This window comes from Glycine max, chromosome 20, assembly GCF_000004515.6.
Source record: "Glycine max cultivar Williams 82 chromosome 20, Glycine_max_v4.0, whole genome shotgun sequence".
In the NCBI taxonomy this organism is placed as follows: domain Eukaryota; kingdom Viridiplantae; phylum Streptophyta; class Magnoliopsida; order Fabales; family Fabaceae; genus Glycine; species Glycine max.
The window spans coordinates 29928452-29938356 of NC_038256.2; the positions used below are offsets into that span (position 1 = coordinate 29928452).

The 9905-nt window shown below is 38.7% G+C and overlaps 1 long non-coding RNA gene across 1 annotated transcript; it reads right to left on the bottom strand.

The window, feature by feature from the left end:
- Window positions 1-1870: 1870 nt before the first annotated feature.
- LOC100815047 (uncharacterized) lies at window positions 1871-3737 on the bottom strand. Its single transcript, XR_420275.4, has 5 exons — window positions 3579-3737; window positions 3184-3359; window positions 2590-2808; window positions 2125-2199; window positions 1871-1881 (listed from the first exon to the last, which is right to left on the bottom strand). It is a non-coding gene; the product is annotated as an uncharacterized lncRNA (long non-coding RNA).
- Window positions 3738-9905: the final 6168 nt, after the last annotated feature.

Here is a 9905-nt window from a genome sequence, read left to right on the forward strand (position 1 = left end):
GACATTTTTTTTCAAGGAAAATTGTCTCAAAAAAGCTTAAGCTGTTAGTAGTGATGTTAAAAACTTAACTCATCTTCAATTAACAAACTAACCCAATACAAAAAGATCAATTGGTGTTGACTATTTTATATGGTTTTTTCAAATATATCTATATCAGACTAACTCTAGCAGCTCCAAATTTAAAACCTTTAGACAGAAAATATTATCTGAATAATACCCAAAAGCAAACACCAGCCATTTAATTGCATCAAGTTAGAATACTAAGAGCTAAACAACTATTTATTCAAAAGTAGATGCTTATATGGAATGTAATTGCACTTATTCACAGCTTTATAAGAAAAAATAATATTTAGAGTTAATCATGGCAACATCCTGATCAGAGGCACTAGCTGGGCCATTTTCCTTTGAAGAAGTCCGTTTAAAAATAAGAAAAACAATAATAGGACTAAGAACTAATTAAAAGAAAAACATATATTGAAGAATAGAAAATTAATCAATGAAATGAAACATTTAATTAAAGAAAACACTTCCTTTTCCTGATCTGCACAATATACTAGAAATCAAGTAAAATATATAGTTCAAAGAACTCTTCACAGAACCATCTTTGTTGGAGCCATGTTGAGATCCATCCTCCTTCTTGGACACATCTGCCAATGGATCAGCTTCCTCCTGAGCCTTGTACAAAAGAGCACACCCATATTTGTAGTATGTGTGCACACACTCAGGAGCAAGTTCACCATAATGCGCCACTCTGTTTTGATTCAAATTATATTTCAGAACATTGTGTATACAGAAAAATGAAGGTTAGAAATATCAAATTAGCTACCATTTCCAAGTTCACCATGCACGCATTCGATGGATAGCATAATAGAGAGAACATATACTCGCAAACGAGAAATTCTCCAACTCAATTCAGAATCTTTTAGTAAAAAAAAATCAAGCACAATTGAACTGTTAAAACTGAAAATGGGAGAACATATTCTACGATAAAATTAACGGAACCTGATTTCGTGAGCACGACTAAAGTTATCAGCTGCTTCTCCAAAATCGTTTTCCTTAATTGCCTTGTTTCCTTTTACATAATGCACACCTCTCTTTTATTTTTTTAACCATAAACCAATCATTTACAAATACATATATAATTTAAACATGCAGGCCATACTAAAAAGAGTGAACAAAAAAATTATTTTAACTTTGAAAAATTACAATAACTACAAAATTTTATAAAAAAATTTACAATTATATCATAAAATTACTATTTCTTTTAGTTCCTAAATTTTTTTAGTTTTAAATTTTTTTTACTAGTTAACTATCTCAGTTTTTTTTCATTCTTACTTTTAGTGTTTAAATAGAGACTAATAGTAAGGACCACAAAAAATTAAGAGACTAAAATTAGTTAAAAAAAATTTAGGAAGTAAAAAGGGAATTACTAAAACGTTTAGTAACTAAAAAAAATAGTATACCCTTATTTATTTAAAACACCTAAAAAATAAACAATTTTAAAAGAGTAGAGACATGAAATAGTATACCCTTATCCAAGGATTGGTTTAAACAATTAGTTGGGCCTCGAATGTGCACTGCACCTCATCTTGCACAACCCACCACAATCTGAAAAAGTCATGAAATATTCAAAGTTATTTCTTTCCCCTCATTTCATTATTGCAATGTGACCAACAAATGAATAATGAATGAAAAGTAAATACTACAGTATAAGGTAAATGTCCCAACTCCCTATGAAAAATTATTTGCCCTTCTTGGCTTGACAATTTAAAGGCTATTTTAAGAACCCAACTACCAATAATTTTGTTATTGAGTAAATATTATTGACAAATTATTACCTATATCTAGCATTAGCCTTCTGTTCACGTGTCTCACGATAAGCTGGACAAAATTCAAACAAGAGTTACAATTAATTTATAGTCACTTTGAGATAATAACAAGTAATGTTGAATACATTTTTATTCTTAAAAATAGACTAAAATATAGAGACTGGACGTAAATATTTTTTTATAAAGCTTAAAATAAAAAATAACCATATTTTTAAGGGAAGAAACAAGTTAAGAGTGAGAAATTTATAAAACATAAAATAGACTATGATGCTATAATTTATTTTTTTAAACATACTGGCTCGTTGTCGGGAAACTGCAGTTTTTCTTCTGCTTCCAGTATTTCTTCTTCTATCTTTGGATCAGATGAAACCTGCATCATGAGAAACCACCAAAAGATGCAAAGTTAGAATAAAAATAGATGTAAATAAAATGACTCTCAGCTTCAAGTGACCGAGGCTGCTAAATGCATAACAAAATTCTATATATGAAATATTTTTTTAATAAATATAATAATACTAACAAAAAAATTAATATTTATATTTACTAATTGATCACATGTTTGTTAGGCCTAAAATATAGTGTTCAATTAACCTTTTAATGTATTTATGACTAGTGGGTTGACTAAATTTTCTAATAAGAAACTCAAGTCTGGCTTAGATTATATGTGCTTTCACTCACATATGAACTCCTGAAAGAAACCAGATCTTCTAGACAATTTTCAAGATCAACATTCTCACTATTAATGAAGAATTACTTATACCGAATTCATTTCTGATTTTTCCTTCTCAAACTGCAACTCTGCATATTCTCCGGCAATGCACTCTTTATCAAACTAACCACCATCAATGTTTCTATCAACCTGCTCCAATATTGCAGATCCCAAAGCTTGAGTTGTCCCCTTTTTCAAATTCAGAAATATAGCCATACTCATCAGCATTATCATCTTCATTTCACCCTGCTTCTCTCTGTTATCTTACTCCTGCAAATCACCAGATACTTTAATTCTTTTTTCAGATATTCAAGTGCATCACCTATACTTCAATAAGGATTAGCAAAATAAATGGCAGAAAAAGAAATGACTCCATCCTGGATGACCATAACCAAGATGGAATCTGGACTACAGTTTCCTCCACAAGTAAAACAGGCAGTAAACACTGATCAATCAGATAAAAACTAATTGAAATTGTGATTACTCCCTCTTTGCCAACTTTCTCCATAGCTTTTGCAATCAACTCACCAATTTCTCTCTCTCCATTAGCAGATATGTCCCAACCTATCAATCTAAATTCAAAAATAGAAATTGAAGATAAAACTCAGTCCTTTGCAATATACAAGAAGAGGCTCGTTGACAAACCTGTGCTATTTCTTCAGAGGTGCTAATCATCCTTGCTTTGCTTTTCAAGTTTGCCACTGCATCACCTACAGCCATACTCAGACCACACCTCAGGTCCAGTGAATTCATTCCAGCCACAACTGATTTGCAGCCTTCAGTAAATATTGCTCGCGTAAGGACTATAGCGCATGTGGTTCCTGCAAAACAATTAAAGTGCTCCCTCTGTCACGGTAACAACACCTAAATTATTAGATAATAACAGTGACCTGAAAGCAAGTTTATAGTTTTCTATCATCTATATCATGTCCTAAGATGAAAGACAAACTAATTTTTTAACAACCACAGAACCCTGCAATCTGGTATTGTGCAACATCATTAGGAGCATTAGCAACATGCACTACAAGTCTGAAACTAACCTTCTTAACTTTATCCTTGAATTCAATGCTCTCTGCAGTATTTACTCCATCTTCGGTTACTTTAGGGGCACCAAAACTTTGCTCCATCACTACATTACCCTCCATAAAGAGAATAAACTCAACATCAACCAATTTTCGATCAGACCACGATTTTGAGGGTTTCGATAGGAGGAATGGGTTCGATTGGTACAGGGAGAGTGATCGGAGTTTGATTCATCGGTCGGAGAGTTTCTGCGGCGGCGGCGGGTCGCAAAGGGATCAATTTCTGAAGGGGTTTCAGTCGGAGAGGGAGCGATCGCGGAGGGATGGGAGCGTGTCGTCGTGGCGGCGAGGGTTGAAGGATTTGGATGATAGAGAGAGGGTAGTGCGTTCCCCTAAGGGTTTGAGGGATGCGAGGTCTCCTTCGTGGTCGAAGGATTCTGTTTCTGAGAGCGAGCAATCGAAGAAGAGATCTTCTTCTTCTCCGAGGCCCTCCAAAGATGGTAACTCCATCAAGTCTAAGTCCAAGAGTTCAAGAGTGTTGAGGTGAAGAAGGCTGAAGAGGAGTCATTGCAGCAGGTGAAGATGGTAACTTGCACCTTCACAGGTCGCTGCCGTCAATGGGGGAGGATGACAAATGGGCTTAGAATGTACGATGTAAAAACAAATTTTTGTTCCCCTAATTACAAAATTTCCACCGCGCCATATTTTAAATCGGTTCTCCAGAACCGTCGTAGATGGCACGTCGTAAATACATTATTTTCTAGTAGTACTTTACCATTAACACTAGATGAATGATGACTCATGTTGGTTCCTAAGTTGTGGTTCTTTCTTGGGGGTTTGAAAAAGGTTAAAGCTAAGGTTGAAAAGAACTCAAGATAAGCGTGATATGCAAGAAGAAAGTATTATGCAATAAAAAGATCAAATAGGCGTGACTAGTAAAGAAAATAAGATATGAAAGTAAGCAAGAAATTAAAGTAGAAGAAATGTAAACTAGGCGGATCCTAAGAGTGTTTGGATGACCTCATTTAAGGTTCCCAACAAAACACTCACTATCCTAAGGGAAAATTGCCTAGAATTATTACACACAAATGGAAGTAGGGTGACCTATTAGAGGCTCCCAACTTACTTCCAATGAAAGACCTTTTTGCTACAAAATTTGAAAGCAATGAAGGTAATCAAGCAATGAAGGTAATCGTACAAGTGTCCAATTACAAGGTTCTTTTCTTCTAATTTTTTTTCCAGATGTCTATAAAATTAAGTAAAAATTTCAGCTCAAACTTCACAATGACCAATTCCCAGTAATTTTTTAAAGTTCATATGTTCAAGCTACCACCACCAGCGATTTTCATACTTTGAATTTTTTAAGCATGGTATATTGATTGCCTTAGGCTTACTTTCAAATTTCCTATGTATGTTAAACTCACTAGGCTTGTTTACCAAAGTTTTAGGTGTTCAACATTCACTTAGGATCAAAATTTCAGCCAGCAATTCAATCACCAAAACTCAAATCACAATAGACACAATCATAAGGAAACCTAAAAGTTCAAGAAAAGGTTCACAATCAAAGACTCTCTAAGAATTATTCATGAACATGTTAAGGACTAATTAACATGCAAGATTTGACTCAACTCAAATAATAGGCTAAAAAATTTTCATACACTCATGAACAAATGAGTTAGACAAAGAAACAAGAAAATAAAATTCAGCACAACATAAGGAATCTTATGTGACAAGTTTCATGACTAGACATGACTTCTATGACAAAACTACAATGAGTGAACATGTCACTCTAGATTTTGGAGGTTTTCTTCTACTTTAATGTTTTTGTAAGAATTTTATGGTTTAGGTTTCAGCCACAAAAAGAGCAAGACAAAACTCAAGGGAACCTAAACTCAACATAATTCATAGTTCAATAACAAGAAATTTGAACCATAGAAAATCAAATCTAACTTCTATAGCAAGTTTTGTCGGTGGAAATTCTAAAGAATCACATTAACAACATTCAAAACAAGAAATGTAAGGAGATACATGGATAAAAATGAAGAAACAACAATGGAGGAGAAGGTAAAGCTGAAAATTAATGGAGGTTTAAGGAGCACCTATTTGAAGCTCTTGTGCTCTTATTACCACTTGATGGAAGCTTGCTTGAGAAGCTTCTATAGAGGTTGGATCTTTAAGCTTCAATGAGGTCCTTCAACGGTGATTTTCAGCCATGGAGTTGTAGTGGAAGATAAAGGAAAAGAGGTGAGATGAGACTGATCGAGGCCGTACCCGAATCAAATAAACATGAGAATGCAGTAACTAGGAAGTGATCCTAGGTCGTTTCCCAACGAGCAGTGACAAACCAAATGTTCATAATATACTTGCAGTAACAGTAACGATTGGGGGGGGGGTGTTTGGTTGTTTGGTAATTAAAGAGCAGAACAAGTAAACTGGAATACGAAAATACTAATATTAAAAACGGGTTGTTTCCTCTGATTCAGAAGCCATTCTCTTATCCTGGGTTATGGAAAATTCGTCCCTAACAGTCAACCACTTAATCCAACCCTGTTTCAATTTACTAAGCGAAAATCAACTTAGGGTTTTCAATACGTGATTAGGCACCACATACACCAGTTAGCCCTTCGTCCATTAAGCATGAACGCAAGTTAGGCTCAGAGGCAATTAATCGAACACGAAGCGTGCACTGATTAATATTCACGAAATTGGGATAACTGGTGAAGGGAAAACTGCCAGGAACCCACATTACAAGCGAAACCTCAAAGAGAGTTGGGCTTCGTCATCAAAAGGAAATAACACCAGAAAATCTAGCCTTCCATGGATTCAAACAGAAAACGCAAATGAAACATGAAACAGAAACATAAATGAACAGAAATGTAAATGAACAAAAACGTAAATGAAAGTAGAAGAAGAAACACAAATGAACTCGTAATTAGAAGCAGAAAACGGAAATTTGCCAAGATCCTTAATGATGGGACTTCTACCTCAAACGATAACACAGCCTCCATCCCATATACCAATGAGAACGGCGTTGCCCCAGTTGACGTTCGCACTGAAGTTCGGTAACCGTGTAATGCGAATGGGAGCATTTCGTGCCAATCCTTGTATGACACGGTCATCTTTTGGATAATCTTTTTGATATTTTTGTTGGCCGCTTCCACGGCTCCATTCATCTTTGGCCGGTAGGGTGTGGAATTGTGATGCTGGATTTTAAACTCCTCGCACATTTCCCCCATCATCTTGTTATTCAGGTTGGTGCCGTTGTCTGTGATAATCTTCCTTGGCAAACCATATCGGCAGATGATCTCTTTCTTAATGAACCTGACCACCACACCCCTCGTGACGTTGGTATAGGAAGCTGCCTCGACCCACTTGGTGAAATAATCTATTGCTACGAGGATGAAGCGATGACCATTCGAGGCCTTGGGCTCAATGGCCCCGATGACATCTATTCCCCACATGGAGAAAGGCCAAGGGGCGGACATGACATTCAGAGGATGCGGTGGAGCGTTGACATTATCTGCGAACGCTTGACATTTGTGGCATTTCCTCACATGGACACAACAATCACTTTCCATGGTAAGCCAGTAATAACCTGCTCTCAGGATCTTCCGGGCCATAGCATGCCCGTTGGCGTGCGTTCCAAACGAGCCCTCATGGATTTCCTCGATCATGTGATTTGCCTCCCTGGCATCCACACACCGCAGGAGTGTCATGTCGTGATTTCTCTTATACAGTATACTTCCGCTCATGAAGAAACCGGCCGCCAACCTTCTCAATGTCCTCTTATCATTGTCGGCAATCTCTGGCGGGTATTCTTTGCTTACGACATATCGCTTGATGTCAAAATACCAAGGCTTTCTGTCCCGTTCCTCTTCTACTTGGCAACAATGCGCGGGTTTGCCACGACACCAAAATTCAATGTAGGGTAGATCCCCGTGCGGCGTTAGCTGGAACATAGACGCCAAAGTAGCAAGCGCATCCGCCATTTGATTTTCCTCGCGGGGAACATGATGGAAGGAGATCTCATCAAAGGTCTTAGCCAATTCCTTGATATAGGCTTTGTAGGGTATCAGCTTGGGATCTCTAGTTTCCCATTCCCCTCTCAGTTGATGGATTACCAACGCTGAGTCGCCGTACACCTTGAGTAGTTTGACATTGGAGTCAATTGCTGCCTGGACGGCTAGGGCACATGCTTCATATTCGGCCATGTTGTTGGTGCAGTCGAATCCTAGCCTGGCTGTGAAGAGTACACATTGATTGTCCGGAGAGACCAATACTGCCCCAACGCCATGGCCTAGAATGTTTGACGCTCCGTCAAACCATACGGTCCATTTGTCCCGATCTTCGTCCAATTTTTCCTCAAACAAGGCCATGATGTCCTCATCCGGGAATTCAGGATGCATGGGCTGATAGTCGTTAAGAGGCTGTTGAGCCAAATAATCTGCTAAGGCGCTTCCTTTTATCGCCTTTTGGGTGACGTAGACTATATCAAACTCGGATAGCAGGACTTGCCACCGGGTGATTCGTCCCGTGAGAGCTGGCTTTTCAAAGATGTACTTAACCAGGTCCATCTTGGATATCAACCAGGTAGTATGGCTCAGCATGTACTGCCTTAGGCGATGGGATGCCCATACTAAAGCACAACACGTTCTTTCGAGCAAGGAGTAATTCATCTCACAGGTCGTGAACTTCTTACTTAGGTAGTAAACAGTGCGCTCTTTTTTCCCGGATTCGTCATGTTGCCCCAGCATACACCCCATTGACTCGTCCAAGATTGTCATGTACAAAATGAGAGGCCTTCCAGGTACTGGTGGCATAAGCACGGGAGGATTCATAAGGCACTTCTTGATCCTTCCAAAAGCTTCTTGGCAATCCTCATTCCAGCGATCAGTTTGGTTTTTGCGTAAGAGCTTGAACAATGGCTCACAAATGGCGGTGAGCTGCGATATGAATCTGGCAATATAATTCAAGCGTCCCAGGAAACCTCAGACTTGCCTCTCTGTACGGGGTTCTGGCATCTCAAGGATAGCCTTCACCTTTTCGGGGTCTACCTCTATCCCTTTCTGGCTTACAATGAAACCAAGTAATTTCCCTGATTTGACCCCAAAGGTACACTTAGCAGGGTTCAACCTTAATTTATATTTCTTAAGCCTTTCGAACAACTTCCGCAGGTTGACAAGGTGTTCTTCCTCGGATTTAGATTTAGCAATTATGTCGTCCACGTAGACCTCGATCTCTTGATGCATCATATCATGGAACAAAGCTACCATGGCCCGCTGATAAGTTGCCCCGGCATTCTTGAGTCCAAAGGACATCACCTTGTAACAGAACGTCCCCCACAGGGTGACGAAAGTAGTCTTTTCCATATCCTCGGGCGCCATCTTTATCTGATTGTAACCGGAGAAACCGTCCATGAAGGAAAATAAAGTGAAATTGGCCGTGTTATCCACGAGGATATCGATGTGTGGCAAAGGAAAATTGTCCTTGGGACTGGCCCGATTCAGGTCCCGATAATCCACACACATTCGTACTTTCCCATCTTTCTTAGGGACCGGTACAATGTTGGCAACCCATTCTGGATACCGAGCGACGACCAGAAAACCAGCGTCAAATTGCTTATTCACTTCTTCTTTTATCTTTAAGGATGTTTCGGGCTTCATCCTTCTCAGTTTCTGCTTTACCGGGGAACACTCGGGATTTAGAGGTAATCGGTGCTGTACAATGTCAGAACTCAAACCGGGCATATCTTGGTATGACCAAGCAAAGATGTCTTGGTAGTCCCTTAGCAGGATTATTAATTCTTCACGGATAGGTGCGGTAATACCTGTACCTATCTTTACTTCCCTTTTTCCACTGCCAATTCCCAAGTCTACTAGTTCTGTTTCTTCTTGATGAGGCCCCATTTCTTGGTCCTCATGGGCGACCATTCTTTCTAATTCTGGGGGAAGTCCCACATCCCCGTTCCCTTCATCTTTCGTTTGACTCGTTTCTTGCTCGAAGTTGATAAGCGGGTCCCAGGTATTAGTACCTTCGGGGGACTCGTCATCAGATCTGCCGTTTCAGAAATAAAGAAGTAAACATGCAAATGAATGAGAATGGGTAGAGATGTAGGAACAGATGAAGAAAGATCCTTGTATTATAAATTCAAAAACAAAAGACACAAAGCCTTAACAAAAGGAAAAACTCTAAAGCCTAGGCCCAACTATAGAGCTTTTAAAACCGTAAAGGTTTACATTATGCTCGTTGCGTAAATGCTGGGGCGTTCCTCCAGTCGCCAATTTCCCAGCTGGAAATCAGGAGGGCATGGTCGTACCAAATCCAATGTACTCGGAGCATCATCTT